The sequence below is a fragment of the Dendroctonus ponderosae genome, unplaced genomic scaffold (genome assembly GCF_020466585.1).
Source record: "Dendroctonus ponderosae isolate FM_Combo_2020 unplaced genomic scaffold, Dpon_F_20191213v2 Dpon_F_20191213_228, whole genome shotgun sequence".
In the NCBI taxonomy this organism is placed as follows: domain Eukaryota; kingdom Metazoa; phylum Arthropoda; class Insecta; order Coleoptera; family Curculionidae; genus Dendroctonus; species Dendroctonus ponderosae.
In genome coordinates, this window is record NW_026018436.1 from 1,099 (window position 1) to 13,720 (window position 12,622).

Genomic DNA, 12,622 nt, shown 5'->3' on the forward strand with positions numbered 1-12,622 from the left:
ACCTACCAGACCATACCTCCTTTGTGTACCAATTTGTTTTGATTTCCCCGTTGTTATCATAATTAATTGTTAGGTCTAGAAAGTTTATAGAATTTCATTTATCTTCTGAAAGGCATTAAACTTATCTAGTGTATATTGAATTTTATCTTTTGAGAGGTACATTATGCAGTCATCTACATATCGTTTAAAAAATTCACACTTATAGTCTAATTTAGATATTATTTATTCTTCCAAATTTTCCATTACCAAATTTGCAAGTGTTGCTGCTATGGGAGAACCCATATATCTGTGAATAGAACTTGTTTTCGTACTGGAAATATGTGGATTTTAAACACAATTCTACCGCCTCAATAAATTCTTTTTCGGGTAATTTTATATGTTCTTTTATCTCTGCCCATTTATTTTTTATATAACTTATTGAGTAATTCCAAATTTTATTGTCCTGACTAATCACCTGTTACGGCTAATTAATTTTAGAATGTTTTAAAGTGTTGCAATTGTGATGTATTTTAGTGTGTGACATGATGAAGCTGTTGACGAACTGGGATTGTTTTTTAAATTAATTAAATTTTTTGATGAAAACTGATGATGGTGGAAAAATACACCGAAACGTATTTTAATTGATAAATAGAAACAATAAATGACTGAAACTCAGGAATTAATTTTGATTTGGAATTAAAAATTAGTGAAAAGTTAAAGGGTAAATTATTTTCAGATATCCCGACGGGGATTAATAGTTTTGCTTTCTTATGTAGTATATTAATTATTATTAAGTACAATGCATAATTAAGCAACATCCCATGTTGAGCCAAAAACATTTAATGTGGCCTAAAACTCTTTCCTCTGAAAATACCCTACCCATGTCATAAACGTATTTCTTAATTTCACAACACTTCAAAACATTAATATGACTTTTATTGTGCGTCTAAGGCCATTCGAGTTAGTAGCCTGCGTGAAACTCATTTTATTTTACTACTGTGTCTTAAAGTTGCGGCAATCGGAAAATAAAATCGAGTTATTTGGTAATAAAAGTGGTGGATTTGTGTAGGTTTATGTGCATATTATTACCAGTGTGAGAGAGAAAGCTTTCTAATACATCAATGTGTAATAGTTGTTTGCGTTAGTAATTTGTTACGGTGAACTCATACATGATTTGTTCTAAACTGCAAATTAGCGAATCCCGGGAAACACAAAAACATTTAGTAATAAACAAGCAGAAGTTATAATGTGTAATGGTAGTAAGACGGAAATTAGTTCAAAGCAATATTGACACTCCAAAAATGTTGTATCACTTTCATTTTGAAATTTATTAGTTATTCAAAATACATTTAGTATAGTTAAAAGTGAACCACGGTCTAGAAACACAGATTTTGATAAACGCAATTTTAATTACTTTGGTTCTGAATTTAAGGCTATCCCTAAAAAATTTGTAATAAAATTAATTAGATTGAGTTATCTATACTTTGTGCCAAAATATGTCACATAATAAATTTAGGATAATTTTTTACAGGTTGAAGTTTGAACTTTACTTGATATATGATTGACGCAAATGGAATTTTATGCGTATTTACCAGTTTATTTTGAAAAATACTATCAGAATTGACTTCCAATACTTATTTGGCTCTCCTAAATAATACATAACTGCCAAACTTAAGTTGAATATTCTATTTGCGGGAGGAAACGTTAAATCAGATTCACCGCTTATTATCGCATCTCTTCCCGGCGATATCGAACAGTTCCCGAAAATATTACTTCTAAAATGATTTTGGATAGTCACAGATGGAAATCAATGAATCCGTCATTCTGTCTGATCATTTGACCGATGTGCTTGACAATGAAATTTATTCCATCAACTTTTCTGTAAGGAAGTGGATTTTTAATGGCGGTATCCATCATGTCAGCTTAGGAGCCTGAAAAGTTATTCAATTTTTATAAATGTATTTGAAGTGAAAATGGTTTATTTTCATTCTTTTGTGATGAACTGGGGATTCGAATTGATCTTCATCAGACTTTAAACGTTTGAAATATCGTTTAGCACTTCCATAATACAATCTTTACTCCTTTAAATAGAGCAATTTTTCTCTGTTCGTATACAAATTACGTTTAATGAACCCCGAAGCCAAAAAAACAGTTCATTTTACTGTTAAAACCAAAGAATGTCATTAGTATTATGCTCCACTGTTTTGGGTTAGTGATACCGAAGGGAAATAGAGTCCTTTAGCTATTTTCACTTTAATATTTTTGTATTTTTTATCAACTTTACATATGCGCTTTGCACTATTTATACATTATATTTAAATGTATTATAAAGCAGTGCCACTGAGATACTTTAATCGATCACACATCAAATTTTGCAATCCAGTGGTAGTTCCTATTCAATAACGAAGGAAAATATTTGTAACGACCAACATATGCAACTTTTCTGAAGAAAAATATTCAGCTTGAACTTTGAACAGTCAAAATCACAATTCTGTGAAGACCTGGCATTATAAAACCTTAAATTGAAGGTTGTAGAATAGCTAAATAAGTCCAGTTACTTTGCACCTTTTGCTATTTTTGCTCTAAACTAGAAATAGAAGGATTGGTAAGAAGGCTGGTTGATTACACGAATAAAAGCAACTGGGTTTTTGATGGTGAAGCAAGCCAAAAGAAACATTGCACATGGTGACGATGATTAAAGTTAAGAAAAACATATCTTAAATGTAGTCAAGCTGTGCTCTCACTAAGAAGATAAATTCAATATTCATCTATCCAATGTCTTTTAAGGGCTATACACCTCCCAATTCTTTTTAACTCAACCGGTAAATTTTCCATTTAAGATATACGTTTATGACTAAAAACCTAATTTACCTTGAATTGAAATTTAAGGTCGAATGTTTCGCCGGTCGATTAAATAGGTAATCGGATCAAGAAACCGGGTTTCTTCTCTGATAGAATTTCTGCCGGATTTATTCCTAAGGACTGCATTTTGTCCCCTTTTGACCCAGTTATTTCACCTCGAATGTTCAAAACCTGGGAAAATTTATTAAATATTGAGTTTTGTTTTGCGAGATACATTTGTTTGTACTATACCCCCAAGTATTTGCTGCAATACCCCCAAGTCACCTTTTAAAAAATATTTTATCGTTTTGAAAAATTTTGTTTTATTGTTAATTCAGGGAGGTTCCAAAGCTCGACTCACTTTCATTGCATTGAAAAATACTTCTTGTTCTTCTATTGTTAGCCTACGTGTGTATACTAATTCATTATCAAATGTACCAACAAATTCCATCTACAAGTTTTAGGGACATTTTTGAGTTGCTAGAAAATGTTAATGTATCATACAAAATAAAATGGCAAAGTAAAAAAAATAATTATTATTCTGATTTCGCAAATGCCTCAAATAGATCATGACATATGTATGTTTGTATGTCGTCAGCATACAAACGCACTGAACGAAATTACTAATCATTCCTTTCATTTTTTTTATTTATATTTCTAATAAGTAATATTTAGTAATTCATAAGTAATATGGAAAAAATGCATTATGCTATTTTATATAAGATGATCACGCAGGGTCGTGTATCATTTAATTTTTCGGTTGAGATGTTTGGGAACGAAATAATTGAACTTAGAATAGACGAGACTGAATTATACTCAAAGGCCGTTAACAGAACATCGATATCTACAATTTCTAACAAATGGAATTGGACAGCTTACGGAATATACTATATTCCGTAAAGTATATACAACTATAAGTCCATTAGTGTCATAGAAGAGAAATGTAATTTACTTACGGCTTATTCCATCTTGCTTTTGCCTTTTTCTAGACGTGAGTTTAGATCATTTCGTAAGGTTTACCATCAGTAAGGAAAAACTAAATAAATTTGAACGTTGCAATTCATTTTGGAAACAGGGCGATTTTTAAGCCACTCCCTATCACTGAGAACAGGAAAAGGAAAGTAGAATTTATTTCTCAAGAAAGCTTTACAAAAGTGGGTATCCCAGTTTTAGCGGCGTTATTACTTCCTGAGGAGAACTTCGCGTCACTATATTATGGTTTCTTGGTTTTAAGGGTATTTATTACTCAATGGCTAAATAGTTCGGTTTAAAGTCGATTTAATTAAAGGCAGTCGTTTATTACATGATGTTTTTAAATAAATGAAGTGAATAAGAACTAGTTTTAATCAAAGTTATGAACTTCAGGCGAACTAAACTTCAAGATAAAAGACTAATAATACTTCTGCATTTTTTGAGAAATAAAGCAATACTTTATTAAATGTGTAAACAAGACCACGTAACATAAAACGTAAAAGTGAATAAATTTAAATACACAATACACGATTCTTCAAAGCAAATTTTACTTTCGCTTTGTACCCTAAATTATCTGCACCCCGTCATAACAAACATTTTTAATTTCCCGAAAGTTGACCGATGTACAAAGGTTTAACTGTTTCAAGTATCTGCCACAAAAATACATCCAGATCGTGTGACTGAAAAGGTTTAAAATTTTAGCGCTTCAAACAAACAAATGCAAATACCTTAATTTAATGATCCTACGAATGTGCGTGTAATGTAATATCGCAAAAAACACACATTTAAATCAGCGTTACGGTCATTTGGTACGATAAAAGCGTGGTGTAAAAACACATTTTATTTTGTATAGTGATTTTGTAAATTGGCTGACTTGTCTGTTTTCCGCATATGTTAAGCACTAACGTTAATGTAAAAATGTGGTAGTTCGGCTGGATTCCAACATTGGAATAATGATTTGTACGTTTTAGTTTGCTACATTGTCTTTCATCCGTATCAAAAGTGAAAAATTCATCGGTTTATACGGTTATATGATTGATTTAGACGGTTTGAAACTGTACGCGGCAATACAATTATTGGCTAGATATTTTTATTTAATTACCTTAATTACCGTTTGAGTGTGAAGTAGTACAAACATACAATTTGGATACAAACCAAATTGAAGTGATGTTTTCTTTGCTTAGAGGTGCCATAGGAGGTTTCGTATTTAATAAAGGACAGTTTCTTTTGTTGCATATTGAGAACACATCATTTGGTCACAATTAACAAGAATTAATTATCACATTAAAATAGATCGATCTAACTCACTGTCAACATAGTTATACAATATGTACATTTTCTTTTACTTCAAGTAAAAAAACAAGTAAAAAATTTTACAATGAGTTCTGAAAATGTGAAATTTCCGGATTATAATGATTATAATTATAAATGTCAAATGTATCTTTTAACTACTTTTCGAACTCAAACACTTCAAATATTGGATTTACGACACAAAACTTTCCGCGTTATTTTTCAAATAACTACGTTTTGCAATATAGTAAAGTTTGCTAGACTTCGATTAGTTCACCTTGGAATAAAATAAATAATATTTCGCCTCCTTTGCAAGCTCGAAAAGCATGCGCTCGATTTATAACCAGCAAAGTTACTCGCCTTAAGGGCTTACACTCATACACTTGAAGCACTTTGCTTAACATAAATTGGCTCTACAGCTACCATATAGAAAAGCGCTTACAAGCAAGATTATCCGCATCTATAAATATATATTGAAATCTCCTGGAAAAAACATATTTTGCTGCAGAAGAAATGTAGTCTATTAAGTAGCTGTTAAAAATGGACGAAATAGTTTAGAGAAATACTACTTTTGACGATCTGGAATGATGAACCAGATGAGTTTGAGGTTCGAAATGCATACTTAGTGTTGTATCTGAACAGTAAATTGACTGCAGTTTTGAAAAACTAACAAGGCACATTGGTTCAATTGTTCCCCGCTGATCTTAAAATTTCTATATTTAGTATTTTAACAGCTTGATTTACCTCCATTTCCGCTTATGTCGACATGTTTTGCGTTATGACATGGGAAGTTAAAAAACACTTCTTCTTAGACCAATTTGCAATAGACTATTTGTAATATAGATCGATGTACGAGCATATTGTTTGAAGTTAAAGGCGTAGTTTCTCTTAGTCGGAAACTTTCCCAGAGCTTCAAGGCATCGATCACAGAGCGGAAAGCTGCTTTTCTACTCGAAACCAGTGCTCTATCTTGCCAATTGACGCTGCTTTTCCAATAGATAATACAGAACTTGAAAAATTGCGAAATATTTGTTTAGTCTAGGAGCAGGATCAGTGTAAAAGCATAATGCAATGCGGGTCAGGTCACTCTTGCTCGCCACTAAGATTTATATAAAATCGTTTAGCATTAAATTATGTAGAAGCGGTAGTCTCGTACATTTCCAAAGAGTTTCTGTCTCATTAATATTGAGAAAGTGGTGTTAGTCTAGAAGTGAATTCATACGGTTAAAGATGAAATGAGATTATGCTAGTCATAACAGTTTATTTCTTTTAAACCCTAAAATGTATTCAATACCACTCATGATCATGAAATCACTCGGGGGTTCCATGAAAGTCCAGCGTCACTGCGTATACTTCGTAAGTATTTTCTTTATGCATGGGTGCTGTTTTTGGTTGGGTTTGGGATGTTTATAAAAATCTGTATACTTGAAAACTTCTCTAATTTTTTATTTTTCAATTCAACGTTTATTTTATGGTAAAAATTATAGAAAAAATGCAGGGTACATAATTCAGATGGTTCGAGCATAGCTTATGTCCTTCTACTGGAACGATTGTATGTTGAACTACACTAAACTATGCAACAAAATGAACGTTTCCCAGCCAAATTTGTCCTCACTTTGGAAAAGGATAAATTTTTATTTGATTTAGTGATTGGGTTTCTGTTTGTAGCTTTATTTAGCGCCATTTGTGTTCTGTTAGTCATTGTATTGATAAAAAATTAAGCATCTCCGGCAAATTTGGTAAAGGGTGGCAAATAAAAAATGCAAAATTTCAAAAAAATTTTGAAAAAAACAAAGTTTGGCATGTTTCTAGTTGGACAAAAAAGTTTTTCTGGATCTCCACACCAAATGTTTAAAGATAATCCAAATATCTCGAAACGAGTTTTCAATTCTTAAGGATTCTCTTCTATTTGCAAGTGGAATAAAAAAATCGACTTTTTGGGTTTGCAATGATAACTTTTCTGTTCTTAGTCCAATTTACGTGATTTAGAGCTCATCAATCTAAGTCAAGTGAAAATAGAGGGTTGCATGAAAAAATGACTAAAATCATAATTTTCCAGAAATATATGATTCTAGCAGACTTTCAACTTCAAAGGGCACTTGGAAATATTTCGTTAATTGTAAAAGTTTTAGCTTATAATAAACTCTCAATTTTGAAATTGTGTTTCAGAAAAAATGTATCATTGCAAGACCAAAATGTCCATCTTTTTAGGACCACTTTGTAAATAAGCGGGATGAACGATAAATTCAAAAACTTTTTGGAGATATGATGTCTACTTTAATGCGCTTGGTGTTAAAACAGCAACCAACTTTGTCTCACTTTTTGTGTCCAATTGAGAACCCGTGGGACTTTTTCCAATTGTTTCATCAATGAATTGTTTCATTGGCCACGTTGTAGAAACTTTATATGATGCACCATTTTTTTTGTAAAAACACGCACTAAGCGAAAAAGAAATGCACTAAATAACGCTTCAATCAGAAATGGAATCGCGCAGGAATCAAAATGTATCCAGTTCCAAAGTTGGTCCCAATTTGTCAGTGTTATGCTAATTTTGTTGATTTTTAAATAATGTTTGTTATGTTACACTTTTAAAATTATGTATAGTAAAAATTAAGGATCTTAAATTGTACTGTAATGAGTTCAGTGACAATAACTACATAAACAGTACGATTCTTTATTCAATTACATACATGTATTGAAACTGTTGGACCAAGAAACTGATTTCAAAAAACTGTTGAAGTTTCAAGTTCTTATTACAAATGTATTTTAATTAGACAGAAACTTTAATTTTTAAGTTTAAGTGTTTAAGGAAAATCTAGTTTTGTGCCTAAACCCGTTTCAGGAAATTGCTACACTTAGTCGGACATCTGTCGCCATCGTATGTAACATGATCTCTACCACAACGCACGTTTCACTTAAAATAAACTGCTGTTTACTCACGTAACTTTTCATCGAAGATGCCTTTGCCATTTCTCCTCGACTCAATTAATCTATTTTCTCGGCGAGATAGGTTTATCTCATTCAATTAAACTTAAGGGACATAAAATCAATTTGTTCAGCAAGCACGAGGGTAGCACCAATTAACGCAATATCATCATTAATTAAATGCAATTAAATGTCGATTTTTCTCACATTTTTATACCCACTGTTGCCTTACTTAAAAAACTACAATTCCACACTCTGAGGACAGAAAATTTGTCATTCTTGCGTCTAAGCTGTAACCTAGCTGAAATAACGGCATATCACGGTAGAGCAAACGCTTTCCGCTTTAGATAACCTTTAAGTGCAATCTTTAACAATGGAAACGTTTTCAAAACTTTTTGGTTCATTCATTTTCCCGACCTATAAGATCTATTACTTATTTGGCACATATGAAAGCCCATTAGTGGTTTATGAACAAACAGGAAGATTCAATCTTAGGACTTAAGACCTTTGTAATCGGAGCACTATGCTGCCGTCACCAGTAAACATTACGTTCTGCACTCTCAAGTGGTAGCTGCTTTGAGATAGAAAATATTGTGTTAGAGCATGTCGGGAACTGTCTTCTTGCAGCAAACAGTTGCATACATTTGCCCCTCAACGACACCTCCAAGTGTTTCGAAATGAATCATTTGAAGAGTTACCACTTAAATAAAAACAGTGGTGTTTCATCTATGAGCTGTGAAGGACGCGCTAGTGTCCAGAGAACTATTGAAATAAGTACTTTTCTATATAAGAAATCAGTAGAGCATTGTCCTGTATGGAAAAGCAAAACATCTAAACAGTTACTCCTAATTACTTGCCTTGACGTCAAATATCTGATCAAAATTGTTTTCGTTTGTTTTATCATTGGATAATCAAGAAATCTTAACATATTGCATGTTGATCCAGCAATTAATTTGTCCCTTCAAAAACTTGAGGGATTGCGGGCAAAATGAGAAATAATTAAAATCTGCAAAGCAGAGACAACGACTAATTTCAGTAATTGATTTTAAGGTTTTGCAGCGATTGTTGTTTGAAAATGTATGCGGTTTTTAAGAACTTAAGCAGAATTCCTTTATTCAATATTTCTGAGTGCGACTATTTAGTGAAAATAGTTAATAAGAACGAACTAACTGTCTTGAATAGTTCGATAGAAACATGCAACAATTTTTGCAAAGCTGAATTTCGGCAGCAATTTGACCCAGATTTGGTATAAATAGGGAAGCAAATAGTATCGTACAGTACAACAGTAATTTGTCGATTCTCCCAGCTATACGTTCGTAAATATTATCATCAATTTTTCGTGATTTTGAAGCTTTATGGACTCAATATGTGAACGACGATTCACGACTAACAGTCGCTTCTATAAGTTGCCAGAAGAAAACTACTACATGATTTAATACTTGTCGTTTCTAAAGATGGCCAAAATTTTCACATTTGTGCATTTGATCTTCAAATTACAAGATATAAACAATCACGTCCGTTTTTTGGTAATCGCATTTTCCTCCCAGATTTTCTCTTTTATTGTTAATACCATATATATGCCAATGCTTTTCTGTGTGGGATTCAAAGAAAAAAACAAATCAGTAAGTAAATAATGCACATAATAATGATTCTTACTGACGTTCAGCAGAAACCCGTGGATTAGTAAACTTTGGCGCAAAAGTTTCAGAGTGAATTAAAGTCGCCTGTCTCGGCCAGAGTTCTTTGGCATAATTTAGACATTTTTTAGCATTCAATTTAGTCGCAATATAATTAAAATCCACATTTTTTTTAAGAAGCTTTGATCACAGTTGTCTCATTCGAAATAACTTAAAAAATAAGTTAATTGAAATCAAGTAAAGCATGTGCTAATGGTAATTAGACAGTCTGTTAATAAGATTTTAGGTTCCGTAGAAACAGGACATTTAAGAAATTTACCAATTAAACTGTTAATTAAGTAAATTAACAAACTGAACGTAAGATCTCGGTATATTCGGAAAAATATAATACGATACTTTTGGAAAAAGATGCCTATTTATGTTCTCGCCTAATCGGTGAATAGATAGTGGCAGAAAAAAAAACGCTATTTTTCTGGAGGAAAAGTTTTGGCTATATTAAAGTCATCATGAGGGTTCTAAAAGGAAAAATACATTATTTCAGCCTCATAGATGATTCATGGTAATTAAAGTCGTGTGTCGATCACATAATAAAATTATGTGATCGCCAATATAAATTGATTCACTAGGTCATTATCTTCCAAAAACAGAGAAACCGGTATGAAGTCAAAATCGTTTTGAAATTACATGCATGTAAATACGTTCTAATCCCTCTTGTACAGTGTTATGGAACGCCTTTCTAATCGTAAGTGTTTTTATTTGTAGTATAATTAATTACGTAATTAATTAATATTAATTCCGAGTCCTTATATGCCATATTCCCAATTGATTTTAATATCTGACTGATAATTAATTGAGTTCGCAACGTGTTCAGCACAAACTGGTTAAAATCTGAATGTAGGTTGCTGTATTTACTTAACATTACTCTGAACCGAAAGGAAGTTGCTCATAAAAGTTCATGAATAAAAACTGAAATAAAACAGTAGGCGATAAGAACTGACCCAAATAAAGCACATAAATAACACACACGCGGATTTATATATTTACAAAAACTCTGTGCAAGATAATCATCGAATTTTTATTATATCAACATGGTTTTGTAGACTTTTGATTTAGTAACCCCTGCGTAGAATAAACATAAGATGGTGTTTTTCCAAATCATCCAATCCAAATCAGTAGGGACATTTTCGGTTCACCAAATGTTTATTTTTATTAAAGCGGTTATTTGCAAGCTTTAATGAGAATTGGGATGATATTTAAAAAGGTATTTGCTCTAAAAAAATTTAAAAGTTGGGATTTCAGAATGGGAGTTTTAGTACTCGCTAACGAAAGCTGCATTGTATATGAGGTGTAAATATCGTAAAAAAGCATGAGATTTTAGCTTCAACATGGACTCTAGATTTTGAAAAATAGGCTGTGACATAGATGCGCGAAAAAATCAGAAACTTATTTTAAGATATGAGTTTATTTGTTTGTATGCCTTTAGTGTGACTATATACACATTTTTTTTCAGTTGAGGAAGTTTAATTGGAATTATACCAAATTTTCAGAAGTTTTCCATTGTTTCATTTTCCACATGCCAAATACTGACTCAGAAGTACCTATTTAGTTTAAAAAAAAACAAGTGCCGACAGAAAAATAGCCCTTCTAGCTATCGCTTCAGACAGAAATCCAATCGCCAGCAGCAATCAGAGTTTATGCATAAAAAATTAGATCAGGTTCACATTGAGAAAGTACAACTTTGCTTAAGAGCAATGGAAAAATAATATTGAATATAATGTATGACTGAAAATGTTCCAATAAAGTTGAAGTTGGGAAGAGGAAATGCGTTTCTCTGGTGGGTCTTGTTAAACAGAGAGAGCTTAGGAACAACCTCTATCTTTCGTTATTTCTTGATGAAGAAGAAGCTGGGAACAATTGGAATGAGAATTATTTTTCCATTTCGATTGTAATTAAAGTAGTATTTCTGTTATTCTTTGTGCGTTCGTGGAGTACTCGGTTTGGTGGATTGAATTGAAATGTGTAAAACTAAGAAGACAAAATCGTTGACAGTGTTTCCGAATTTCGCCTGTATGTTGTTTGTTGTATGTGTTTCAAATTTTAAATAAATAATTGTTTTTAAATGTGGTATGGAATTAATATGTATTACCTATCCACGCTGTTACCGTGGAATTAAAACGGTCAAAATCTTATATGGGCCCTTTTGAATTGTCCCACTTTAGACAGCATAATCAATGTCCCTTCCTGTTAATTTATTAACTTGACGCCCTGACAAAACTAGATGTAATCTACTATAGGCTTTCACTAACTATAGCTATTCGGGAATCTCTAATTTGACTAAGATTAATTATATCGTTTTGAGGTCCAACCATTAGTTAAATTCGGCTGACAAAATCTTGCCAGTAATTGCTCACCCTTCCCAAACTTTTAATGGGTCACTTCTTCTTAAAGGAGCGAAACTTCGAGCCGAACTAAGATTTATTGTTCATTTAAAATTTCTTTATAAATTACAATGGTCTCAGAAAATATGATGGAGCTGTTGAAAGCTATGCGGCTATTTGCTTTGGTTACGTTGTTTAAGTTTCTAATGAAACTGGTTTTTAAAATGTAGCTTGTTTGTTAAGCGTGGAGAATTTCCTAGTTGTAATCTGCTATTTCAAACTTTAATACAAGTTACAAGGTATTTGCAAGAAGGGCTAGATTTTCTCAGGATAAATACATGTAAATTTTGAGAGAAAAGAGTTTTATTTATGGCAAGGGGCAACAATCAATCAACAATTAGAAATTCAAATACACAAAAATGAACACCTTCCAGTATGAGTAAATTAGAAAATTATATTGATAAGAAATCATTTGATGAAAAAATACACAAATAAAGATTTAATTTCCATTATATCTTCTATTGAAATTTTAAAATGTGGCAATGGGTCTTCAGTGACTTTAGCAGCTTTCTTTCAATTTAATAGTGAAAATTGTCAAAT

The 12,622-nt window shown here is 32.0% G+C and overlaps 1 long non-coding RNA gene across 1 annotated transcript in view; it reads right to left on the bottom strand.

Annotated features, from left to right (window-relative positions):
* LOC125503677 overlaps positions 1-77 on the bottom strand; it is a 1,044-nt gene extending 967 nt beyond the window's left edge. The window contains exon 1 of the long non-coding RNA XR_007281015.1: positions 3-77. This is a non-coding gene — a long non-coding RNA (uncharacterized LOC125503677). The remainder of the gene's footprint in view (positions 1-2) is intronic.
* Positions 78-12,622: the final 12,545 nt, after the last annotated feature.